Genomic DNA, 27,878 nt, shown 5'->3' with positions numbered 1-27,878 from the left:
ATTTTCTTGGTCCCTAGCATCCTAATTAATAAGATTTCTATGTTCACAGTTATATTTCTCATACAGGACCTAAAATAATGGGAATGGAGCCTATTATTTAGTGAAAATGTGTCTGAGTGGTAGGGAAGCTATAGTTTTCCCTCTCCTGTGTGGCCTGAGTACATTTATGATGCGTGTATGTCCTGCTACTTCTACCCCACGCTCATTTAATGAGGTTGTGATATGTAGGGTTGGTTTATTGAATCATTTGAGTTGCCTCAGGAGACTTTTTACTTGATTATGCATGGGAGAGAGATAAATACAGTTAGATAGACAAGAAAGACCTCTCTCAGAGAAATCATATTTTTGTCAGGAAATGAAAATCATTTTTATTCTACTGAGAGAAAAGGAAGTTTTGTTTATGATATGATTTAATATTTAGAAATTTAATTATAGCTTTTAATATAACGCTTTGGATTCTGAAAACATAATAGTAATAACAATAGACACCACTGAATTCTCTTTCTTGCATAGGGATTTCTACTCAATTTAAGAACTCATTGTTTAACAGCAAGGCTGAAAATCACATTTATTTGCTACTTTGCCCATTATTTCAACCAGATAAAAGAACCTACTATTTCATAGAGACAGCTTATATTTTGTGTAGAGTTAAGATGCTGATAGTAACTTTTCACACTTTGCAGACTAGCTTTACTTAGAATAATTTGCTACACTGACAAAGAGTACTCAGTAACTGGAATCACTGAGGGTAAGAAAGTTCTTTACATTCAAATTGTTGTATTATAATTATAAGCAAATTGTATTATCTTTCTTCAAAGAACCTCATTAAAAGTTTTCAGCTGTCTTGTCATCCCCATGAGGTATTTGCTTCTCACTTTATGGATGGAGAAACTGAGGGTAAATGATTTGCTCAGAGTCAAAGGAAATGGTTATGTGAGACCTGGTATTGAGAAAAGACATTATTTCTTAGAAAATCTTCTAGGGCTTGATGCAGACCACTGATCCAGACCTACCCCACCTTCCTGCAGAACATTGCCTTTGGCCCACATGCACTGTCAGGCATTTTCCTTTGAATTTAGGTGAATTTCAAAGGCTCTCTTCTTTGATCAATTTCAAGACTCCTTCAAGCAACTGATAGCCCCATAAAATCTAAATGATAGGGCATTCAGTGTGTTTGGGGAAAAGATTGTGAAGCATTTCCCATTTGTCATATAAATATTTGAGAAGGCAGATATCACCTCAAGGTTAGTTATATGTATTTATATACTTGTAAACCAAGGATTGATATCTGATGTGTGTATCAAAAAGGAAGGAAACATATAGTTATCTACTGACATTCAAGCATTCAAGACATACAATTATTTATGTTTTCCTAAAGAACTAAGATGGTTCATTTGCATAAATATGCTTTCTGCCTATAAATAGGCACATCAATATATTGTTAAATTTTAATAGAAGATAATTTCCATTTTATCAATTTATTTTGGAATTTGTAGCTTTTTATTTACCTTGTATTATTTGCCAGCCCCAAGGATTCGTGCAGAAAAATGGTTCTTTTTTCTGGATATTTTGGAAATATTGTATATGGAGAAAAAATGGAGAAAAATGAACCATTTAATGCTTCAGTTGCATTAATAATCATTATCAGCAGAGTCTAACCTAGCAACTCTGGCAGTAACAGTCTACAGCAAGAATGTATGTCGTGGATGAAATGTGCGAGTCTACCTCTCACACCCCTTAATGATCCTTGCATGACTAATACACAGTGACATTTAAGGAGCGCTCATCTAAAACTGTTCATATTCATTTTGAAAATACTCATCTGTGGCATATTCACCAGCAAGAAATGCAGCTGAAAAATCATTAACCCCTTCTTCATTGGCATTATAGGATTTGGTTTTCTGATCACACTCTACTAACATGATCAATGCAGTACTATGGAGTAGATTACGGTGTTTAGAACATCATCAAAGACATTATTAGAGATGCAGTCTGTAAAATGATGAGAAGCTTTGGGGAAGCCTATAAAATATGGATCCCAGAGTATAAACCAATACAATGGGAAATAGCCTGAGGAGGTCATGTAGGAAAATGATTAGAATAATAAAGTGGTGAAGGTACTGAGATGAAAGGAGCACATCATCTAATTGAGTTGCTCTGTGATACAACATATCACAGAATGACTGAAGATGTCTAAAGTGTTTGTGTGAGTGAGTATGGCAGCCACGGTTCTCAATCATGAGCCTTCAGGTTGTTTTAAGATAGCATGTTTGGAAAGAAGTTGTGAAGGAAATTGTTCCATTTGACTTCATTGATTTTGCTAATAGTGATTCTCCTTTTAAAATGTCCAAGTCTTATGTATTAAGCAGAATTTGTCTTATCTTTCCTCCTCTCCCTCTCACATGCTCTCATTTTATATGTATAATATCTTTATCTACCTACCTGATTCTATTTTTAACTCTCCAGCCTGAACTCCAGGATTGCAGACAGAGGAGTAACGGGTGTTAGTACTCAAGGCACCTTGGTTGCCTTCACCCCTAGGTGACAAAATTTCCAGCATTTCTGTCAGACTTGACCAGCCTCCTTTTGATGGGAAGGAAGCTCATTACTTCTCAAAATAACCCACTAACTTTTTTCCCTTTGGTCAATTCATCGTTACAACATTTTTCTACATATTTAGTTTAATTCTGTGACTTCAGTCTCCTGGTTCTCAGTGGATTTAGAGACCTATTTCGAACACTATTTATGTCATGTACATCTCAGTTTTTGAATTGTAGGAACATTATTTTAGCATATTTTTGTCCTTCATTTGTTCTTGAGTTTCTTAATCACAGTGCCTTGCCCTTTAGGAAATCAGCAAGCATTTGCTGAGCAGATCAGTGAATATCCTTTCTCTATCTGATCATGATTGGTTCTACTGTTAGCTTCTGACCTCCAAGTGGGCGTGGATTGAACTGCATGTGCCTGTGACCTGTGCAAACTATACTCTGGACCAGAAACATTTCTGCATTCAGGTTCCCGGTGGCTTGCTCAGTCCCGTTTAGAGTGAGGTGGAATCTACAGAGGAAGTTTAAATGCCACCTGGCCAGGGATATCACTCCAGCCTCAGCTTCAGATGCTGCTAGAGTTTGGTATTTTACGCACACATATTCGTGACCATTTGATATGTTAAAGAAAGTTGGTAGAATGTTGAAAGGTGTTTTCATTCTTCATCATTTATTTCTGTGTTTATGTGTGTGTTTTAAAATTATGGATCTTCAAACATCCATTCTTTTATTCTCTTTTAAAATACACTATTTGTTAATCACTAGGCCCATACCAAAGTGTATGAAATAGTGGTCCGCATTTTTATTATTTTTTTCAGACATCGAGATGGTAAATAACCATGTATCTTTCTTGTAGAGTGTCATATTTAGGAAGCTCTCTGAAGCAGAATGGAATGATCAGCAACTGCACTCAAAAAAACAAGAGGACAGACAGGAGGACAGGGCACATGACAGAGACAAGCTGATTTACTAAAAATCTCTGTATACCTCTTTTTTATGATAAAAACAAAACAAAGACAGGTGGATGAGAATAAGTGAAAAAAAGAGAGAATCAGCACATGTGCTGAATGAGAAAATGTGGATGATTTAGTTGAAATCATAAGTAAAGTTTTGCAATTGAGGAGAGAAGACATGGAAACAGATCTAAAAGGAAATTAAAGTGCAATTGTTAAAATCAAGAACTTAGTGCCATGAATGGAGTTGGAGAGATGCAGCTGGGAGGGGGAAAAAGAGTGAGGAGGAAGTAAAATTAGTCACAGATGTGAGTACTTAGGGAATTCAATACTTGTTGATTTGCTGCTTGGAGTGATGGTGGCTCCACAGGTTGTGCAATCAGTGTGAGGGTTCAGGGTTACGGAGGAAGGAAGGAGAAGGAGGAAAGTCTCCCTCTGGAGCAGGGGCTCTCAGTCTTGGCTGCACACCGGGATGGCATGAGGAGTCACAAAAAGGACTGATACGTTGGACCGCTCCACCCCCAACCCCAGGGACTTTAATTTGTTTGGTGTATGCCTCGTGTGCTGCATTTCACATGCTTTCCAGCTGCTTCTGCTGTGCAGCCAAGATTGGAAACCACCACTTTAGATTTAGAGAAGTCTAATATAATACTTTAGGAAAACAACTGAAGAATATTAGAATTCACCTTGTCAGGGTCCAAAAGGTACTTGAGAGAGAAAAGTGAGGATGTACAGAGAAGGAAATAGAAGACTAGAATTAGAAGCCACTTGGACTTGGAACCTAGCATTTTCATAAAGAAAAGACAAGAAGAAGAAAGAGTGAAATAATTAAGGGAAGTAGAATGTGGAGCTGAGAGAATCATCATTCAGACTTAGGTAGGTTCATTTAGTTAGTCATGCAACAACTATTACCTGGTGCCTACTATTCATACCCCTGTCCCTGAGCTTGGTATTGCAGATACAGCAATAAACATTAAAGTCAGAGTTGCTAGTTTCATCCAGATAAAATTTTAGTGAAGGAAAGAGAGAGAGAGAGATTGGAGAACCCTTCTCCAGGGGGAGAGTCTGAGCCTAATCAAAGAACATTCTCCAGCCCCAGGTGGGATTTCACAATTGTGAAATGTTGACTACTTTGTCTCTTTTTCCCATTCTTTTGCTCTCCGAATGGGAGTGTTTATTGCACTGTTCCTGTTCCACTATTGTATTCAAGGAATATATGGAGAAGGTGATTAATTTTTAAAATTTTTTAGTGTTTTGGAGCCTATTACACATCACCAGGAGATGCTGGACATTGAGCTTGATACCGTGGCCAGATGCAATATTGGGTAGCTTCCACAGAGTGGCAGGTAGGTAGGGGGCTGCGGGAAAGATGGTGAGTGGGGTTTCTAGAGGGGCAGACTCTGGTAGCCATTAGTGCCGAATGCCAAATATTTCTAGTACTTCTCCTTTCTTGGTCACTCAGATTTCATGACTGATTGTTGCTGCAGCATTGCCTAACCTGTCTTGACTAATTTTAGAGGCTTTTGCAGAGACCGAGTTGAGAGGTAGTAGTGGTCATGAATAGCGTGATGGCAGAAAAAGTGGTGGAAGTATTCTAACTCAAGGTCTACAGGGAAGATGAGAGCATACAGGCACTGCTGCACTTGGATGTGGGGCAGGAAGGAAAGGAGGAATCAAGAGTGATGGGCTGTGTAGTGTTGCTGTTCATTGAGATCGGGAAAGTGAAGGAAGTGGATGAGGTGGAGAGAACAAACCAGTGTTTAGCTTTGTACATGTTAAGATTGAGATGTGTGTGAAATATCCAAGTAAAGATGTTAAATAGACAGCTGGATATATGAGCCTGGGGTTCTCAGTAATGATTCATGCTGGAGACCTCAGTTTCTAGGAGATAAACATAAATAGTATTTTCAATCAGAATGCATTAAGATCCCATAAGGCAAGGAGGAAAATTGAGCCAAGACTGAGCACAGAGGACCGCCAACACTGGTAGGTTTATTTTGGGGGAGAAGGAGCCTGACCAAGAGTGACCAGAGAGGTAGAAGACAGAGAGCGTGGAGTCCTGCACTCAGCGGAGGGATGGAGGTGTCAACTCGGATGACTGCTTCTGAGAGCTTCGGGAGAGAGAAGCGTTCACCAGAACAGTGGGGGCAGAAACCAGACTGAAGTGGGCTGAAGAGCGAAAGGGAGGTGAGAAAGTGGAGGCAGCACACGTAATGCCTCTTTTGAGGAATTTAGCTATGAGGGAGATAACAGAATATTTTGGGATTGAGAGAGTTTTGGTTTCTTTCTTTCTTCCTTTCTTCCTTCCTTCCTTCCTTCCTTTCTTTCTTTCTTTCTTTCTTTCTTTCTTTCTTTCTTTCTTTCTTTCTTTCTTTCTTTCTTTCTTTCCTTCTTTCTTTCTTTCTTTCCTTCTTTCTTTCCTTCTTTCTTTCCTTCTTTTCTTTTCTTTCTTTCTTAAGATACGTGATACTGCAGCCTATTCGTGTAAAGATAGAACTGCTTTCGCACAGAGGGGAATTTCTAACTTAGAATGGGGAGGAATTGTCTCAGGCAGTGATGTCCGTCAGTGAGAAGGTGAGAACCTGGGCACACAGGGAGGAATCAGGCTTGGACAGGAGGAGGGGAGAAGGAAAAATGGGTGCCAGTGCTGGGAATATAAAGCAGATCATTGACTTCCTTATTCTCCAGGAGTAATGAGGTGAGGCTTCTATACCAGAGTGAGGATGAAGTATGTATGAAATAGTTCTTGGTGAGTCTGAAGTAATACTACTTGAGAGAAACATAGTAGGATGGCCAGGCCATAGTGAGCATCTATCTAAGGTTTGCGATCATGAATTTAAAGTGAAACCAGTCAGCTGGGGTGAGTAATTTTTCTTTACGAATGTTCAGCTGCTTCACCATAGGCAGAGATAAGCCATCTTATCCATCAGTTTAATGGAGGGAGAAAGGAGTGAGGGAATTGAGAGTATTTGCAAGGCAGGGAATAAAATATTGGACATTGAGTATATGGGCTGGCTGGGAGGGCAGTGAATCCAGGAGGGGAATTATGGAAGGTGAAGTCAGTGGTGACACTGAAAACGGTGATAAGTGTGTGGTCCAGGGAAAATGGTGAGTCAGGAGTTAAAACAGTCAAGATCGTGAATGCGCAGGGGTTTGGCAGATGATGGCAACTCTAGCATGGGGCTAGAGTGATATATCCAGTTGGCAGGGGCTCAAAGGAGCAGAGATTTTTGTAAGGGAGAGGAAGAGATAGGTGAGGGAAAGTAGGAGTGGCCAGGATGGGAGCACAGGGGGAGAGAAACAGACAAAGAGCTTTTCCTCAAGAGGGTTTCAGCGCAGGTGGCATCCAAACAGACCTCTTGAAAACAAGAGATGAAGAAGTGTTCCCAGAAGAGGCTGTGGACGAGGGGGTTGGCTGATTCCAGGGGCAGCAGTGGGAGGGTTTGGGATGGGGACAGGGAAAACAGAGGAGGGAGATTGGATCAGTTTAGAGACTTTATGGGAAGAGAAAGTGCATCATGATGTAGAGTTGGGGAGAGAATTTAGTGGCCATGTCATCCGAGTAGATTATTTTCCTGTAGTAATCTGTTATATCTGTATTCTGGTTTCACGTTGGCCCTCATCATTATGTTTCTGACTCTAATTTGCCATCCATTTCTCTGCTGTTCCTCCAGTTTGCTATGGGAAAAGAGGGAGTTTGCCGTATTGTATTGGCATTTCTCACCCACACTAGATGTCACTGTTGCTTGCCTCCTCGTTTCAGTCCTTTCATAGCTTATTCAGTGTGACCATGAAGTGTGGCAGGACTGCAGGACTCCTCCCAGATCACCCTGTGCCTTAGCAGCGCGCGCACACATACACACACACACAAGATTTAATGAGGCTCTGGTGCTTATAAAACCACTGAGGTGTTAAATAGCTTAGGGTTAAACAGAGCTTCTTCTGTATGTATTCTACGAGGCTTATTATTTAGTTTGTTCCTGCATTTAGGAATTAAAAGACTAAGCGAGAACTCAGACTGGATTTCTTCACAGAAAACACATCAGCTTCCTCCTGTGAAAACATGGCATTTTATACCTGAACTCAAACTCAGTTAATGAGCTGCCTCCTCACCTTCTGTTGTGAGGAGCCGAAAGTCTGCCATGAAATTGCTCTTAGGTGCCTCCCATACCTCCACGTGTGGGGAGGAAATTTCCTGGCCTGAGCTTGGGTGTGGTATTACCACAGGAGGTTGTCTGCTCAGGGTCTGGTCGAGGGGCACAGCACCGGATGGCAGGTTTCTTAGTCCAAAGGGGAGCATGGAAGACCCTGTTGGCCAAGGAAAGTCCGGGCTGTTATTTGGGAAACTAGCAGAGGCTATCAGCACCCTAAGTCCCTTTTATTAGCCGAACCGGAAGTTGTTGGCAGCAGCAAAGCCATTTTTTTTTCTTTCTTTCTGGCAGAAGCCTACTCAAGAAATGAAGCTTTCAGAAAGAGGAGTGAGGGATACATGGGAGAGACCATTATCTTTTGGGATTTTAAAAGCAGACCAAACATTCACTCATTCCGTCTGTCAGGGAACCGATATTTACTGTGTATCTACCATGTGTCAAATATAGCATGAGGCCCTGGGGACACGCTACAAAGCTGAATTTGTTCTCGCTTGCATGGAGTTTAATTCTACTGGTACCTGGGAGACACAGAAAGAAGCATGCCAGATTTTTTCAGAAAGCAGTCCACGAGAAAATAAAATAAAGTGATGGGATTGAGAGTCCTTGGGTGATGGTGACATCTAGGATGAGACCAGACCGATAGGCTATAATGAGGAGATGATCTGGGGAACGAAGGTGGTTTGTGCTGTAGGAAAGCTGACACTGAGGTCCTATGTCAGGAAGTCCATAGCTTTTCCAAGGAAGGGGATGAAGGCTGGACCAGTCAGCACACAATAGGCGAAGGCAGAGTGGTTTCAGGTGAGGATAGAGAGGTGGAGGTTCAAGTACAGACCATGGAACACCTTGTGGGTCACTTACATGGGGTTTAGATTTGACTCTAAGTGTAGAGGTGGATGAATGAGTGTTTGGTGAGGAGCTGTGAGGTGATTCAGTGTCTGTTTTTAAAAGGTCATTTGGGGCATTGACTAGATAACTGGTGGGGTCCTGAGTTGAGAGGAGGATGATCAGTTAGGAGGCAAGGATGCTGGTGCAGGGGGAGACAGTGGTGGGTCAGGCCAGGTTGGTGGGGGTGAAGATTTGAGGTCAGTCCTTAAGCCATGGAGAGCTTTTAAGTTGGTTACTTAAAGTTTCAGGATACTTTTTTCATCAGTCACTTCTTGCTCTAAGGTGAGGAATGGGAGGAGAGGCGGACGGTGCAGTGATGGAGGAGAAAGGCATGAGGTGCTCATCTGGAAGAAGCAGGGGAGAATTCAGTGAGGTTTCTCCACTTGCTCCTTGTCTAAATCATCAGGGTGTTCATCCTTGAGCAAACTTCGTAATGCTGTTCTCAAGATAAAGTTAAGGTTTTATGTTTTGTTTTTTCTTTTATTAAATGTAACAGAGGCCAGAAAATGACAATGCCAGCAGCACCATGCCCACCAGGAGATTCCAGGTCCTGAGACTGAGGGAGATGACTGGGTCGTTTGATGAAATCCCTGAGAGACCAGGAGAGAAGGAGCTCTCTTGAGCTACATTAACAGTCCCAATAGAAATTCCAACAAATCTGTGTATGGGAATGCAGGAGAGACTGGTGGTGGTGGTGTGTGGCTGGACCCACATATGTAAGTGGGGATAAATGTATCATCATATATTGGACTTACTGACGTTTATGCCTCCATCATTTATAAACTCTTCTTATGAGTTAGCATGGTGCTCCTGGACTCTGGGGTTAATGCTAATGTTAGCCCTGTGAACACAATGTTATCAGTATGTGCATTGTGTAGAGGAGGAGGGTGTGATATAGAATGGTTAAAATCACATGGCTAGGAAGTGGCAAATTAGAATTGGAACCAGGATCCATGATCTTAATAATTATGCTATACTGCCTTCTGAAGTATTTTGCTAATTATGTAATGTATGTAAATGACTCTTATATAGAGTTGGATGTTTGTAAATTTTTCTGTGGTTATTCTTTATATATACATAAATATATTAAGCTAGAAGTATGTCAATAGCCAAGACCTGGAAATAACCGAAATGTCCATCGACACTGGATAAAGAAGCTGTGTTATATTTATACAATGGAATACTACTCAGCCATAAAAAAGAATAAAATAATGCCATTTGCAGCAACATAAATGGACCTGGAAATCATCATTCTAAGTGAAGTAAGCCAGAAAAAGAAAAAATACCATATGATATCGCTTATATGTAGAATCTTAAAAAAAAGAAGACACCAATGAACTTACCTACAAAACAGAAAGACTTACTGTCATAGTAAACAAACTTACGGTTACCAGGGGAAAGAGGGTGGGAAGTGATAAATTGGGAGTCTGAGATTTGCAGATATTAACTACTATATATAAAATAGATAAACAACAAGTTTCTACTGTATAGCACAGGAAACTATATTCAGCATCTTGTAGTAACCTATAATGAAAAAGAATATGAAAACAAATATATGTATATATATGTATGACTGAAACATTATGCTATACAGCAGAAATTGACACACTATAAACTGACTATACTTCAATCTAAAAAAAAAAGGAAAGAAAAAGAAGGAAAAAAAGAGAGCTAGAAGTATGTTTCTATTACTTTTAGTGACCAATCCTTTGTATACTCACTATATGATATATAATAACACAGCTGCAATATTAATCTTGAATAATTCTGACTAATCTGTCTCTAAACTGATATTTTTAACTAGTAATCCTTAGAATTAGGAGGCTTTTTATTATACAAGCAGACATGAAAGACTGGATATATTTTCACCAAGCATTCTTCTTCTTTTCATACATAGAACAAAACTTATTGGAGCAGTGCTGAACACACTTAACAATAAGTAAACCCTCCCTGTGTCAGTTAGGGTTCTCTGTTGTAAGCACTCAAAGCTGATTCTCCTTAACTTAAGCAAAGAGAAATTTGCTGGCAGGATATCTCACTTGTTTGCTGAGAAGCCTAGGGACCCTGTAAACTGGCAGGAACACAGGCAGGCAGGTTCAAGCAGGAGAAACCGAAGCCAAGATCATGATGCAGGAATTGCCTGGTAAGGACAACCCCCCTGAACTCTGCTTCTACCACACCTCCCCTGGCCACCATGCTGGATGTTGGATGCTGCTGCTGGCACTGGGTGATGCCTCTTGGAATGCATTTCTAAACCATCCCTGCTTCTTTCTGTCACTTGCTCCCAATTCAGAGTAGCAGGCAGGATCATCAGATTGACAAAGCCTGGGTCACCTGCTCTACCCATCTATGGCAGGAAGAGGTAGCCTCTGACCTGACCCACTGGGATTTTCAGAGAAGGGATGAAGCTTTGCCTTTCACCAGGTAGAAAGGGGTTTTGGATGCTGGACAGTTAAAGGAATGACATATGTCTATTAAACTATAAAACTAACATATTTTTAGGCATTAAGTGCTCACATTGAATTTTTTAGGTTTCTTGAAAAGGCAACAGAGTTCTGGAAAGAAACTACTTTCCTACATAGGATAGACTTCAATTATCTCAAAATAGCTACTGAGCTGGGAGGGGTCACTAACTCTACATTTGCATACAGATGATCTTGCCAGCCATTTGGTTTTGTGTTGAGAATTCCAATATGACATTCGGCAGTTACTGGAACAAAGACCGAGTCTGCATCTTCCTTCCATTTATTTCATTTATCTCTTATAGGCTTTGTGGGAACAGTTGTCTACAATCCAGGCCATCAGAAAGCCTTTTACTCGCTCCTTCTGGCGATGTCTAATTTTCAGTGTTCTTGGAGTAATCAGTTGGCATTTTTTTTTAATTGAGCTCATTTAAAAACAACTCCTCCCCCTAAAGGAATCTTATGTTTTTGAATTTTATTGTTTTGCTCAGAGATTAAGCATTTGTATCACCATAATCTGAAATGTACCCTGCCAACCTATTAGTACCACGATAAAATTGATGTGGCAAAGTTTTAATTCATGCAGTAATTTTAGTGTTTACCCACTAGCTCTAAAAACAAAGAGACCAGAGGACATGCAAAAGGCCATATGAGATTTTCAGTGGAGCACGTTTACTGTCATTATGCTGCCTTTTTATCCTCATGGATAGAAGGCTAGTCAAATTGGATCTATTAAAGATGAATTAAATGGCATTATTAAAAATATGGACAAAATAAAATTAACAGTGCTAAATATTATGAAAACAACAACTGTCAGCACAGGGCATTATAGGAACTGTAATAGAATTTTAAAAAATGCAAAGGCTACTTAAGTCAACCAAGCATTAATCTTGTCCTAACTGTATAGTCTAGATACAGTGATACAGTGAGACTGAATTAATTCACATATCATTTTTGCCCCACTCAATTGCAGAATCAATGAAACTTACATGGACCTAAGAAAAATAGATCCATACCAACCAAGTCTCCTCAGTCCTCCTTCTTTCAACTCATACATAACAACCCCAGATTCATTTTTGTAGTTTGTAAGTATGCTGTACAGAGAATCCAAAGAGTCAACCTCAAGTAGACCTTCTTTGAAAAAGGATCAAAGCATAGTACAAATTAGAGAAGAAAAATCCAGGATTACTGTATACAAAAAGTGAGTAAAATATTTGAGTGAAGAAATTCTTACCTGTGGCTGTTACAGAAAAAAAAATGTTTTCATTGGAAAGAAAGTAAAAAGAGTGTTAAAATAAATGTTTTACTCTTTCTACACACACTAATTAGTTACTAGTTCTTGGCATTATATTTACTCTCCTATTTGACTATTTCTCACCTGCCAGGCACTGTGCTAAACATTTTGTATACCTTACTCAGTAATCTCTCAGTAACCCCCTAAGATAAGTATTACTAAGTCCATTTTATAGTTAAGGAAACTGAGGCTTCAAGAAGGTAAACTTAAAAATAAGCAACTTAGTATTTGGACCCTGCCTTGGCATGTCTACTCTCTGGAATCCATGTGCACCACTGCCCTGGAGTATTCTCCCTCCTTTAATGCTCGTGGGGTGCTCAAAGCCATGCTAAGTCTTACTCTGTGCTACCTGAGGGCAGGAATAACATTCCAAATTTTTACACACCATGCTTGCCTGGGACAGTGCCTGAGAGGTTCTCAGAAAAGAGTTGAAATGATAAAGGTACTGATTTTTGCAGCCTTGCAATAAACTCCCAGTAATATTCACTAGTGTCTCGAGGTTCAGACGTTCATGATGTTAGATTTGGGGCTCAGTTTTGAAATTAGCCCGTTTAGGCAATGTCAGTAGGAAGAGGGTGCAGATTTTGGTGAGCTCTTAAAATCAGGACCAAGGAAAAAGGCCTGATGAGGTCACACTTGAGACATTTCCTTGTAGAAAAAAAAAAAGAGTATTCCATCAGAGGTGCTGTACTGTTTTCTAAAATGTTCAACAAAAAAAAATTGGATCCAGTAGGGTCCACACATAACCAAATTCCTTATCGTTGTTGAGAGGTAGCAGTGGAATGGAACAGAAGTGATGCATATTTCCCTAGTATGCCTCACCCTGGACCTGGATGCTGTGACTCTAGTCTTCTCTAGTCTACATCTAGTATTTCCACTTCAGTATAGAAATGAGTTACTTCATCTGTTTTAACTTGTGTAAAATCTTAAATACTTAGAATTGATCAAGAAAAACTCACACCCCCACGATCCAGCTCTCTCAACCTGTTTCCTTTTAAAAAAAAAATTCAGTTCACAGAAAAACATATTAATTTTTTCAACTACAGAATATTCTTAATGAGAACAGGATATTTTTATAGAGATATTATAAGTCTCTTTCTCATGAAGTTTGAGAAACAAGTATCTAGGACAAATAGATTATATTTGATATATTTCATTATGCACCTCGGCGATTAGGGAGTCCTGGTGGTGTTTCAGGGACTCTTTTATTGTGTTATACTTTCATACACCTCGGGATCATTTGAGGGCATTACATTACATCATACTACATGATCAAATTAAATGTTTGAAAGTCTTGAGGAGATGAGATAACCTCGCCAAGAAAGAAAGGGAAGGGATACATAAAACTCAGCACTTAGAGAGGATATCTGTATTCAGAGTTGACTGTGAACAGTCATAGTCACTGCTCTCCCGTTTCACACACTTCACCTGGCACAAGGTATCTGCATTACGTATCAATGGCATCAGCTGAAGTTTAATTTCAGTGGAGATAAAGCTGCAGGAGGAGCATTTTCTTGTTTACATCAAGATTGTTGGGTTTATTCTTTTATTGTAGCAGCAGACTAAATATTGTCTCTGATTGTGTGGGAGGACTGCTTTTGGTGATAATTAGGTTAAGGGGAGCATATATGTCATTTTACACGGGCTCACCTTGGTACCACTGGTCAAAAAACATTTAACACATGTTATGTGCTGTGCCTGTACGTGCAACAGTGCAGGAATATAATGATGAAAGCAACTTCATCACTTCCCTAGAGTAACACGTGAAATGAGGCTGTCAGAAAATTTCAGTTGAATAGGGAATTTGTTGATGATACAACTGAAAGTTCTGTCAGAACGGAGAGGTGGGACCTCTGTGCAAACTGAGGATTCAGAAAGTCTTCCTGGACATCTGAATTTTGAAGGAGCATGAAGGGGAAGTTTCTTATCAACAAAGGTGATTATTATGGTCACACAAATTTTACCTTATTCTGTATAAATAGGGATGGATATTTTATTTGTTTTACTTACCCATTCTTTGTTCACATTTCCAGTAAAACAACTATACCCAGACACAATTGACTTAGCCTCTTACCTACGGAAACGCAAACGACTTGTGACTCCTAGTTATGTTCAATTCTCAGAACTAGCATAAATATCTCTATGTTTCAAGGTGTAAGGCAGGGATAGGAAAAGAGAGATGTTCTTTATTTTTACTTTTTCCCCCAAACTGACTTTGAAAATACTAATCAAGGACATGGGGCAAAACGTATCTGTCCATTACCATTCAGTTTTTGTTTCTGTTTTTTTAGTTCAATTACTATAGGGCTTCCAGAGTATTCTTATTCTCTCAGCTTCGTCTTTATGCATTGTTTTCTGTACTATTCTTATCTCATCTGAGGGAAAGTAAAACTTTAAATCCATCAATCTATGTCTGAAAGTTGCTGAGACATGCTTATTAAATGGCCTAATTCTAGCAAGAAAAATAAATCCAGGTAACCCTGTATATGCTTCCCTTTTCTACTTCCATTATGTCCATGTGTGACTGAAGTCTTTTGTCAGTGGTTACATGTTTTAAAACCCATCCCTCTCACCAACCTTTTAAAATGTCTTTCTTCCTTTCTTCTCTTCTTTCCCCTCTCTCTTCCTTCCTTCCTTCTTACACTTTTATACACTTACTGTGTGTCAGACATGGTGCACGGTTTTGAGGATTTGATGGTAAATAAGCAGATGTGCCCCACCACATTAGACTTCCATATTGGTGGGGCAGGTGTTCAACTTAACAAGAAACAACAATGTGAAGTAAAGAGTATCGTAGGAAATACTTATCAGAAGAACATGGCCTAGTGTGGAATAGAGACTGATGGCAAAAGTCAGGGAAGAATTCCCCCAAAGAGGACAATATTAAATTCAGACATGAAGGGTGAATAAGACATTTAGACATTAGTCAGGCAATTTGCCAACTCGTAATCCTTTGGTGGGATTTAAGCACTGATCATCATTGATGACTTACATTACAATAAGAGATACAAGCAGAAATTACATGTCTTTTGACTGAAGAATACAACACAACCTATGATGTAGTCTTGGGGGTAAGAAATAAAGAACCCGGTTCTGATTAAGTCTCTAGATCCAATTACCAAGTTACAGCAAATATGGAAGCCAGAGAAACTTGTTACATGATACAACCAAGAGACAATCAGAATTATCCAGGATAATTAAATAAATTATCTAAATACATACATACATACATACAAAACAGAAACAGACTCATAGACAAAGAATACAAACTTGTGGTTGCCAAGGGGGCAGGGCCTGGGAAGGGACAGACTGGGATTTCAAAATGTAGAATAGATAAACAAGATTATACTGTATATACAGGGAAATATATACAAGATCTTATGGTAGCTCACAGTGAAAGAAAGTGTGACAATGAATATATGTGTGTTTGTGTATAACTGAAAAATTGTGCTCTACACTGGAATTTAACACAACATTGTAAAATGACTATAACTCAATAAAAAAAAATGTTAAAAAAAAATCAATTCTGAAAAAAAAAAAAAAAGAATTATCCAGGACATGGGGAACTCTACAGGGCATACAACCCATTTTCTTCAGCAAGTAAATAGCAAAGAATGGAAGAGGAATCTGAGATTAAAGGAGACCTCAGAGTTATATCACTTAATTACCATGTCATAAACTTGTTTGGATCTTGAGTCACATAAAGAAATTATAAGTAATTTTATGTATGCAGAATGTATGAGGCAGTTGGATGTTTGAAAACTTCTGGATAGTTGAAGGTTTTAATTTTTGAAAATGTGAAAATAGTAATGTAGTTATAAAAAGTCCTCATAATTTTAGAGATACATATTGGAAGATTTCACAGATTTTACAAATGAAATGATACGATGTCAAAATAATATACGAAAGGGTAAGTGGATAGAAGTATGGAATAAACAAGAAATTGGCATGAGTCAATACTTGAGGCTGAGAGATAGGAAATAGGGCGTTATTAAACTAGTTTATCTACTTTGTATGTTTAAAATTTTCCATGAAAGTTGAATACAGAAGTAAAAGGCTAAATAAAAAATTCCAAGGTTTAAAAATTAGCCTTGTGAAGAGGGAAAGTATTTCTGGTAGAGAAGACAGTGTGCATAGATGTCTATATAGAAGGGGCAGGGGAGAATGCTGTTTTCAAGGGACTGAAATCAAGTCCACATAGATGGACAGAGAGGAGCACAAGGAGCAAAGCAGGAGATATTCCATTATTGATTCGTAAAAGAAACCTTGAAAGCCACATTAAAATACTGGACTCTATCTTTAGGGCAATAATAAGACGTTGAAGGAAGGATCCTAAGCAGGATAAACTTGATTACTAGGAAAAGGTACAGCTTTGAAAACGAGTTTGGAGAAGCAGAGAGAGATACTGTGAGACAAGTTAGTAGGAGGTTGCACTAGTGCAGGCAAGAGATGGTGGGTGAGGGGAGAGCAGATGGAGTTGAGAGATGAAGATATTGGTGATGTAAATAGGAGGGAAGTGGCAGCAAAGAGATCTGCGGCGATTTCCTCGGTTTCAGGCTGGGTGGAGAGTGAAATCGGGAGAACCAGATGAAGAGCACACTTGGAGGAACATTTGAGGAGCTCTCTGGAAAGACTGAGTTTGAGGTACCTGTGGGTCTGTTGCTGAATTAGACATGAGGCACCCCCTCTTGGGGTCCTAGCTGAACCAAAGCCCCCCGCCCCGGCTCGGATAGGGAATTCTTTCCCGTTCAGCTTTGCGCTGCCTTTAACGAAAGTAAGTTTGGTGCTAGCAAGACAAGCTTTTATTCATTGGCCAGAGAATGGAGAAGGGGAGCTCGTGCTCTAACGGTTCCTTCCTCCCGAAAGGAGGGGAGTGGAGAATTTAAGAATTAGGAAGCAGACAGGTCCTCAGGGCTGCAGGAAAGGGGAGGAGATTTCCGGAGCAGCGGGGAGCGGGTGCTGCCGGGGCATGCGCAGGGCGCAAGGCCCCACTTTGGGCGGAGACCTCAGCACGGTAACGAAGCAGAGGTGACGCTGGGATACTTCCGGGTCTCAGCTGCGAAGGCGCGTTCCTGTGGTCAAGTTGGAGCCGGCTGGGGGCTGTGGGACCTCTGTATAGGTCTCAAAGTACAGCTATTTTCAAAGCGTCTCTGCCAAACACCAGGTACTTTTGAAATAAAAACAGAAAAATCAGGGCAAGTGTCCTTCAGCTCTCGGGATGGTATGGAAACTCACAGATAAATCAAGGGAAGAAAAGAGGAGACCTTTAGCCTACTTTGCCTAAGTGGACATAGCCGGTTCAGTCTGATTTTGCCGCCTGCCTCCGGGCATCCTGTTGATAAAACACAAGTAGCCTGTGTGGACTGAAATAAAACGCACAACTTAATTGCAGGTGGCTGCAGAGGCTGGGCTGTCTGCTTGTCCGCATCCTGAGTTCCCGCCGCTCACTGTCGGGGAGGGTGGTAGCAGCTGATGACTTGATGGTCACAGCATCCTTTGTTTACTGATATGACTGGCAGTATTTTTCATTTACACCTATATGGTTAAAAACCATTAACTTGGGGCCTGGGCTACATGGGTGACTGGTCATTAAGAGTAGTTGTGACAGGTCGTTTAAGAGTAGTTGTGTATGAGTTCCAAGTGACAAGTCTGTGATTAAATCACCCAAAGAGACTATGTATAATAAAAAGAGAAGAAAACAGAACAGGGCTTTGAGAATGCCAACATTTACGGAACAAGTAGAGGGGAAAGAGCATATAAAAGTAGAAAGAATGATCATAAAGGTAGGAGGAAGATCAAGTCAGTGTGATGTCACAGAGGCCAAGGGCAAGGGCTGTTTCAAGACAGCATGGTTAGGGGAATTGAATTCCTGAGAAGGCCAAGTAAGGTATGACTTGAAAATTGTCTATTATATTTAAGAAAGTTCCCTTCTATTCTTACTTTGTAAGTGGGCTTTAAAAAAGTCATTAGTGGGCATTAAATTATCTAATACTTTTTTCTGCGTATATTGACATAGGAACAAAAACAACAAAATAATGACTAATGCTTGTTTAAAGCTTTGTGCAAGGCATTGTATTTTAGTGCTTTATGTATTAACTCATTTTATCAGTAGGAGTCCTGGTGGGAAACACAATGTGGGTAGTTGAAGAGACTTTAACGAAGGGACTATTGTTGATGCTTTTGTTAAGATTAAAGGAAACCAACAATAGGTGGTGAAACACCCTGAGGCTAACCACAGTGGGAAGCTGTTACCTCTTCGAATCTTTGAAGTGCAGAAGAAGGTGGTGGTTCCTGGAACCTGGTGAGGAAAAGCCACCAAACAGGACTCCTGTGCTTAGGTTCAGGGATGCAACTGTTGTGACATTGTGGCCTGGAGTGCAGGAGCCATGTGGATAAGTACCTTTATTCTTCTCCTCTGAACAGCCAATCTCCTGGTGGTGCTTGAAACCCACAGAGAACAAGAATGCCTAGTAGTTTTAGTCCATATGGATCAGCCTCTTGAGACGCAAATTAGAGAGAAGACAGGAGAGTAGATCTGAAGGAGCAAATGTGAAATATCTAGCGCACCAATTTGATCTTCAGAGCAACCCTGAGTAAGTGCTACTGTTTTTACTGTTCTGCAGATGAGGAAACCGAGGCACTGAGGCGACAGAGAGGTTCAGTCACTTGCTCAAGATCACATAGATAGTAAGTACTGAAACTAGTTGCATGCTTACCTTATTAATTTTTATACTTTCTTCTTTACTAATATGTATTTAAGGTGGCAAATACTGTTTCAGATGCATTCTACCCAACCTAGTATATAATATTTCCACTCTTTTCAGTTGAAAATATTTATTTTCCTTATTTTTTTTATCCCTTTGATTATTTAGAAGTATATGTCGATTTTCAAATATATGGAGTTTTTAATATTTATTTTTTGTTATTTATTTCTTTTAAGTTTATTAGGATCAGAAAATGTAATGATTATAATACCAGCCCTTTGAAGTTTATTGAGATTAGCCCTACAAACATTTATTTGGTGAGCTTTGTAATTGTTCTTTGTGAGCTTGAAAATAACGTGTATTCTGTAATCACTTAATTTTTGCTCTTTATATTTAAAGACAATACCACTTTTTTTAGGATTTTAAAATAGTTGAAATATATACAATTACATTATATATTTTTATAGATTTTCAGGATTTTTATATATCTCTGAATTTTTTATTGTTAAACACGGACTTTTTTTCTTTAATAACATTGTTTTTGCCTTAAAGCCTATTTTGCCTGATTCTAAAAGAGTGACACCAGTTTCTTTTCGTTAGTATTTGACTGGTATCTTTTTCCATCATTTTATTTTCATAATTTCTGAATTCTGTTTCTTAGATGTGTGTTTTGCAAAGAGAGTTTAAAAAGAAGTCTATGATAGAAATCCAAGAAATTAGTCATAATCTTTGTCTTAACAGAATGTTTCTTCATTTATATATATTGTAATTATTTAAGTATTTAATTTCTTCAGCCATATTTTGTGCTTTTTGATTACCATGCTTCTTCTATACTTTTTTTCTTTGTTTTTCCCTTCTTTTGGAATTGTTGATTATTTTGAAATGATTATTCCAGAAAATTCAACATACATATTTTTCAACTCTAAATTAGTATTTTTACTCTCCTCCCAAACAATATAAGGGACTTAAAAGTCTTTCAATTCAGTTACTCCTTTCCTAACTTTATGTTATTTTTGTCATGTGTTTTAATTTAATCCCACAATACATTATTATTATTTAATTAAGTCATTTTATATTTAGATTTATCCAGGTACCTCTTTCTTTATTTCCTCTTCTCATCTTCTATGATAATCACTTTCTTTTTGCCTGATGTCATTTGGATTTTATTCTAGTGAAGGTCTATAAATGAGCAAACCCTTGTGTTTTCATTATAGAATAATGCCTTTTTTTTTTTTTTCAGTAAGGTATTTTTACTTGATACAGAATTCTAGGCTGGGATGATTGTTTTTTTCCTCAATACATTGAAAATATTCCATTTGCTTCTGGCTTGCATTGGTACCACTGAAAAGTCTGCTGTCAATATAATTGTATTTTCTTTAAAATTAAATCTTTTCTTTGTTTTAAGATTGTCTTATTTTTCTGCAGTTCTACAGTGATTTGACTAGAGAATTGATGTCTTTTTTATTCATCTCACTTCATATTTATTAAGAGAGAGATTTTAATTCATTAAAATGTTAGATTTTCTCATTTTCTCTTCCATGTTTCTACATTTAAAAAAATATTTTCCAGGAGGTGGGTATAGCTCAAGTGGAAGAGCACATGCTTAGCATGTACAAGATCTTGGGTTCAATCCTCAGTACTCCCTCTAAAAACATAAATAAATAAAGCTAATTACCTCCCCACCCCCAAAATAAATAAATAAAATTTTAAAAAAATTTTAAAAAGTCCATCTTTGTTTTTCTGTGCTGCAGTTTTCAGATGTATTGTATTGTTCCATAAAACTCTCTTCATCTGCTAAATCCATTTGTTGAGTCTCTAATTTCAATCATTATATTTTTCATTTGCAGAAATTGTTTATTTTACATTGTTGTTCTTTCATTATTTTTTAAAAACACATAATAAATACATTCATTTTATATTCTGTCTGATAATTTCAGTATCTGAACTGTTTACATGTTTGATCTGTCCTCTGTTTTTTAATGCTGCATTTGGTGACTTATTTATTTCTGTTTTATGATTTTTGTTGTGAGTAAATATTTCTTGGGGTTTCATCTGTGGGAATAATTTGAGGCGTAGGATAAAGGTATGTTCATGCAGAGAAGAGTTACATTTTCTTCTGCAAGTTCTAGTCCAGAAACACTTGAAATTCTCTGCTTGAGTTTTTTGTTTTTGTTTTTCAGATTAAATAAGCAGTTTTCCCTTATGTAAAACCCATGTGAGGCCTGGATTATGGTTAAAAGTTCTCAAGGGTGTCCCCTTTCACTCAGAACCACAGCAGTTCTGTTTGTGGCCCCTCTCTGAGGGGTGAGTGGTTAGGTGGAGTTTGGTCAAGCTCTCTTTCACCTTTCCCCTGAGATTATAGCCCTTTGATATCCAGCTTTATGGGGGAAGATCTTTTGACATTTTCCAAGTTAGGAAACTCTGGCTTTTCCTCCCTCCTGTCTACACTCTCTAATTTCAAAGCCATAAAAACTGAACATAAAATGTATCAGGATTTGGCAAATGTGCACGAGGTGAAAGCCAACTTTATCTTTTTGGATTTTTGCCTTCACTCAGTATTTCTGACTTTCTTGTCAACTCATCGATACATTTAAGACTTTAAAAAGATACTTGATCCAGCATTTTTTTTCTTTTACTTTTTTTTCTTTGCTTGGTAGGAGTTTTAATCAGGGCACTTAGTTCACCAGATTGTTGCTAAAAAGTGAGCTGCAGTATCAGTAACTATGGGGATTCTTGAAGAGTATTTTGGAAGATTGATAGGTGGTTAAAGCCAGGTGGTGGCAGGTGAGAGTGGAAGGTGAGGTTGTGCAGAGGAGGGGGTCCAGGGCTTCTAGCATGTATCTAGGCCCATCCCAAGTCCCCTTCTTCTTGCTGGTTTTCACAGTTGATATCTCAGCAGTCTACCAAGATGGGAGCCACAGTATCTGCAATCTTAGTCTTTATTCATTACAGATTCTAACACAAAATTAATTAGAGATTCAAACACTAATGGCCGTTGAGAGCCCACTGAAACCAAGCTTTACTCTGTTCAGGATTCAGAGCCAGGTAGTAAATCATTGTGTAATTTATCAGTCTCACTGATTACTGGAATGCTGCAATATTTTCCCCAATACTTTGCTCTTTATTATATTCCAAGACTTATAAAACCTGGTGAGCTCACTGCCAATCTTGAGCCTCTTTGGGCTGAACTGGCCTTTTTGGAAGCAGTCCTCCCTCTGACAAGAGATGCCATTTCCAGATATGTGGATTCAGCATAGCCGAATGGAACAGGCAGCCCAGCAGGAGCAGCAGCAAACCGTAAAATCCGCAACTTTAAAGTGTCAGGATAAGTATTTCATGGACCCATCCTGTTACTCTAAAATCAGATCAACTGGGAATGTACTTTCCAGCCAGAATTTGACAGGTGCAGCTCCTGCCACGGCTCTGCTGTTCTTTCACTAATCTGCCCATCTGCTCCCAGGATTGCTCTGTTTCTCTTAGAAACATTCCCTCTTCTGCTTCCTTTAGCCTCAGATACTCCACTTTGTCATTTAAGGCAAGGTCCACACAAACAAGTCAAAACAGACAGGAACAGAGCTGTTATATGTAATGAGAGCAGTAAAGGCATCCAGTCTGAATAATTCCATCTTGCAAATTGGTTATCTTTTCCGTATTAGTCTAATTTACCCATATTCTCTGAATTTGGGGGGATTTTGCTGGCTGTACATAGCAAATAAGATAACTAATTAAGCTTTAGTAATGGACAAAAACGTTTAAATGAATCTATTCATACAAGTTTTCAATAGGCATCATTTAAGTACTATAATGCTATTTTTCCTTCATAGTAGTTAACAAAAACATGTATTTTGTCCTCTCTAGCATTTATTATGAGCAATATTTATTAAAGACATCTTTATCATTATTAAATTTTGGGATAATTATTATGCTAAATTTTTATTAATAATCAGAAAAAAATTGTCACGTTGCTGGTTATGATGTATACCTTGTAGGGTATACTAGAAAAAGCTTACAAACAGTACAAAAACAGGATGGGCTAAATTTTGCCTGTGGGCCAAAATTTGCTAACCCCTGTCTTAGAACAATTACAGCAAAGATTTATAATTTTCAGTTTTCAGAAGAAATGAACTTAGGTCAAAGTAGCAGAGCTTTGAATATGTTTCTAGAATTCTTTCTCTTATTTCACAAAGGCCTATGTGACTCTCTGTTTCTCAGTTTTACAGGTTTCTAGGAGGGACATGGGCAAAAACTAAAATGTGTGGGAAGCTGGGGACTCCCAAGAGAAATGACATCTGTATGGGGGATAGAAACCCCCAACCCTAGTGGCTTACAGTAACAGCCATTTATATGCTGAGGACTCTTTAATGTAGGATAGGTTCAGCTAAGCGATTCTTCTGCTGATCTTGCCTGGAGTCACTCCGTGTCTGTGGTCATCTGGAGGTTCACTTGTGGCTGATTGGTCCACAGTAGCATCACTTACATGTCTGGGGGTCATCTGGGGCTCCTGGCCAAGGTTGCTTTGTTCTCCCCCATGTAGTTTCTCCAGCAGGATAGTTTGAGTTTTTACATAGTGGTGGTGTATTCTCAAAGAACATGGTCCAATATTCTAGCACTTATTAAGCCTCTGCTTGTGATATATTTGCTATGTTTTACTGGCCAAAGCAAGGCCTATGTCCATACTGAGAGCCATTGTGGGAACAGACTACACCAAGATGTGGCTACCAGGAAGGGTGATTCATTGAGTGGTATTGTGGTGGTGATAAGAGCTGCCTCCAAAATGTTATGTTGCAAAGTTGATGGTTCTTTTTCTTTCTTACTATTGCAGAACAAATGATCCATAATGTGTGTTTCACAACTTTATATAGCTGATTTCAAGTATTGCTCTGTTTAATGTTCTGTGCTATGGCATTGTAAACAATTAAAATTGTTTTCTTACATGTCGTGACCTTGCAAGAGGGTGGAGGACATGTAGTGAAGCTACATTACAGTTCGATTGCAGTAATTATGATTACACTATGGTGCTTAAGAGAATTTTGGTTAAAAACATGAGCTTTAATTGCCAACTCTGCCACTTGCTAAATATCAGACAAATCCTAAACCTCTCTGTCTGAATTTCATCAGCTATGATAATTAATGATAAGAGTTTGAAGGACATTTACATATTTCTCCCAGTCACTGGCACATATTAAACATGAAAAATCTACCTATTATTATTATTTAATAGTAGTAGGGAGTTTTCACTGTGTATCCTTCAGAGATTTTCAATGACTCATCATTCAAGTATCTGCCTAGTCTCTTCTTTACTATTTAGAAATAGTGAAATTACTGTTATGTATTACATGTAAGTGCCACCAGCGCAAAAGACAATACGTAGTTTGTTTCCAGCTGGCTCCATTTCCAACTGGATCTGCTGGCTTGCATGCACCTCGTTTTCCTAAGACTTCCCTCCTGGAATGGACTAACATAACTTGAGGGTCATAAGAATTTTGTAGGTATTTATGTACTCCTATCTCTTTCATCCTACCTTTTATAAAGCCCAAGGTGAACAGAACAGTGGAAATCTGAGAATTTGGAATCAGGGAGACCTGTGTGGAAATCCCACTGCTGTCACTTACAGCTATGAGACTCTGAGTTTCAGTTTTTCACCTGTAAAATGGAAATAATAATATAGCCTTACTCTGGTTGTGAGAATTTGAAAAGAAAATATTTATAAAATGCCCAGTATAGAACTGGTCTAAATAAATGGTTACCTTTGCAATAAATTTAAATGTGCTTTTGCAGTGTTATGTGGATTCATTATCTAATCACAGTCTGAAAAAAAGAGCCTTATGACACTTTGGTGTATAAGAATATTTCTGCTGCCAAAGCTATCACTGTAAGTTTTAATCAAAGATTCCAGATAACTGTGATTACTTAGCATTTCTGTGTCAAGATTGCCTCAGGACATATCCCAGAACAAACAGCCTACTGTTGGGTGGAAATATGGAAACAGACTTTGGAGACGCTGGCATGCAGCTAGCTCACCATGATTGTTTCTCAAACTACTCCAAAAAACATAAAAGATAGAAGGAGACATTGGGGAATATTTATGGAAAATAATCAAGAGAAGATAAATTAGCTTTAGAAGTGTTCTATAATAATTTTCAACTTATATGCCTTTTCAAATGAATATAATAGTTTTAGAATTTTGAGGTAAACTATACAAAGCAAAACACATGTCTAAGCACAAATTAAACAAAATTTCATTTCTTCCCCTACCCTAAAGACTTGACCTGATTATGTTCAGCCTATTTTAAAGTGACATTAGCTCTTTAAAGCCTTCAGGTTACTATTCAGTAAACTACATCTTCACTGCAGTGAATAGAATTCTGGGAGACTGGTAACATTAAAGATCTTTCTAAAAACTTCAGGATTCTAGAAGGCCATGTATGGTGGGGGCGAAAGATATAATAGCAACCTTACCAGCCAATTTCAGATTTCCTGGTTCCCTTTAGTCCAAAGTGGCAGATCTGGGAGCCTGGGAATGCAGCCTGTAGAGGTGAGCACCTCTTAGATACAGAATTAAGTAGGAAGTGCTCAGAAGGAATCTGAGGGCAAATAGGTGAGTCGAAAACCCGCATAGGAAACCAGATCCAGGGAGGCTTCTATTCTACGACAAGAAGGTAGATGATCAGTGGTAAACATCTAAGTAAATCATTACCTGTCATGTTAGAAGAGGATGAATGCAGCAGGGAAAACAAAATAGAGAAAGCCAAGGAGCATTGAAATTGTTAGACAGGAAGAAGGGATCAGGTTGCAGAATTAAACAGAATGTTCAGGGCATGTTTCATTGAGAAGGTGAGCAAAGACTTGAAAGAGGTGAGGAAACCAACCGTAGTCTTCTGGGGGCAGAGTGTTCCAGGTGGAAGGAGCAGTAATTGCAAAAAGACCCTGAGGTGGAGTGTGTTGTGCAAGTTCAGGGACCAGCAGGAAGGCCAGCGTGGCTGAAGCAGTGAGTGAGGAGGTAGATGGTGGAGGAAAGGTTCAAAGAGCCAGCTGGGAGCTGTATCACATAGAGGTTCACAGGCTTCTTTAAGGGTTTTGGGTTTACTCTGTGTGAAATGGAGAGCCCTTGCAAGGTTTTGAAGAAGGGGACATTGCATGACTTAGATTTTCAGAAGTTCCATCTGGCTGCTGAATCAGGAATACTTTACAGGGATGGAGGTGAAGGAGGCAGGGGTAGCAGCCCAGAAACCTGTGAGGAGGCTTTTGCAGTAATCCTGGTGGGAGATGGTGGTGGCTCAGACCACAATGGTAATGGTGGAGATGGTTGGAAGTGCTGTGTCCTGAATATGTTTTAAGTGTAGAACCAGTAGGATTTCCTCATGGGTGCTAACAAGGATTTTCTGGCGTGTTCATTTTTGTGTTGTCCATCACTGATTCCAAGTTTCTAATTATCAGCTGAGCAATCAATTGTAATCCTTCCCAGCTGCTCAAGGCAGCACACTGAATCATGTGGTGATGTATTTGACCTTCCAGGAATGCTGGACTGAGACAGAAGGGGCAAGGAGGGGTGGGATTTGAACATCGACTCTCTTGTAAGGTAACTCCTCACGCAAGCGAGAAACAGCCTCACAGACAATGAGGTAGTGACGGCTGACCAGGGAGGCTCACAGAGGTGAGAATGGAAGGTTGGGGTTCAGGATGCTTTGCATCCCTTGAAGCCATTTATTTCCCCCTGTCCCAGTGTATAAGGCCTTAATCTTTCTTCATCAATACCATAACTTTAACATAAAAGGAACCTGAAGAGGCTATAAACTTCAGTGGACATAATTCAACAAGCTACTCACCCAAGCCTTAAGTGTGGTTTTTGACCACCTCAGCCCTGAAGTTTTAAGACTTTAGAAGTTCTTTACTCTCTTCAGAGGACATCTCTATCAGTATCAGTTTGTTCCTTAAGACAAACATTTAGGGATGTAAATTTGTCATTCTCTCTTCTATCTGTTCAGTGTTGCTGGAAAAGGTGTCACCAGCAGGTCCTGACTCTCACAGCTCCTTTGTTGCAGTGTGGCCGTCCTCATCTTGCCCTCATTGCTCCCGCCTCTGCTGGGGACCCCTTGTTCGTTTGTCAGCTTTTCTAGTTACAAACAACAAACATAAACCTGACTATGTTAGCTGAAAATGAATTTATTGGAAGATAGCTTATAGAACTGATGGAAACGGGAATGGATTCAGTTTAGTTAGGGCAATCGGTAGGGCACTTGCAGCAGGCAGTGCAGCCAAGGCTGCCTCAGAGCAGCCTGTTTGAGTCCTGCGGGAGGCTTCCAGCCTCTGCTTGTGGCTGGAGCTGACATTGCTCTGATCTGAGCATGTAAGACTCTAGTCACTGAGCAGATGCAACACACCCGCAAGACTTCCAGTCCCCAGTGCCCCAGTGGCAACATCCAGTTGGCTAACCTTAGGTTACATACCTTCCATCTGATTGAGGGCGAGGAGAGGGTTTTTGGGTATCAGAGGAGTAGATGTCCCTCACCAGGTATAATGAAAAGTTTTCCTCCAGAAGAAAGTAGTTGGATGCTGAGTAGCAAAATACAATAATGTAATAAAATAATTCAGCTGGAAAGTGGAAAAAGAAATACATTTGCATAGAAATGCATAATGATTTGCATATACCTTGCATTTACACTGACTCACTCCATTCTCTATCCTTGGATACTTTTCTATTTAAAACATTATTACTGTTGACTTGGAAATTTTCTCCTTTTTTAAAAATAATTTTTTATTCTTCACAATTTATCATCTTTTTTCCTCTTGTCACTCAACTTTTATTTCTTCCAGTACATAAGCATCACTTTTTTTTCTTTTCCTCTCTTTTTTTTTTTTGCTTCTTTTCTTACTGACTTTATA

At 39.0% G+C, this 27,878-nt stretch overlaps 1 protein-coding gene across 1 annotated transcript in view; it reads left to right on the top strand.

The window, feature by feature from the left end:
- The window catches only part of GRIK2 (glutamate ionotropic receptor kainate type subunit 2), a 926,084-nt gene that overhangs the window by 134,398 nt on the left and 763,808 nt on the right, over window positions 1-27,878 (top strand). The window contains exon 6 of the mRNA XM_074368582.1: window positions 18,915-18,978. The gene's annotated coding sequence lies outside the window, so the exon portion shown is untranslated. The remainder of the gene's footprint in view (window positions 1-18,914; window positions 18,979-27,878) is intronic.

This window comes from Camelus bactrianus, chromosome 8 (genome assembly GCF_048773025.1).
Source record: "Camelus bactrianus isolate YW-2024 breed Bactrian camel chromosome 8, ASM4877302v1, whole genome shotgun sequence".
Taxonomy (NCBI): domain Eukaryota; kingdom Metazoa; phylum Chordata; class Mammalia; order Artiodactyla; family Camelidae; genus Camelus; species Camelus bactrianus.
The sequence above is the reverse complement of the archived record's forward strand: the minus strand, read 5'-3'. Positions and strand labels throughout refer to the sequence as shown.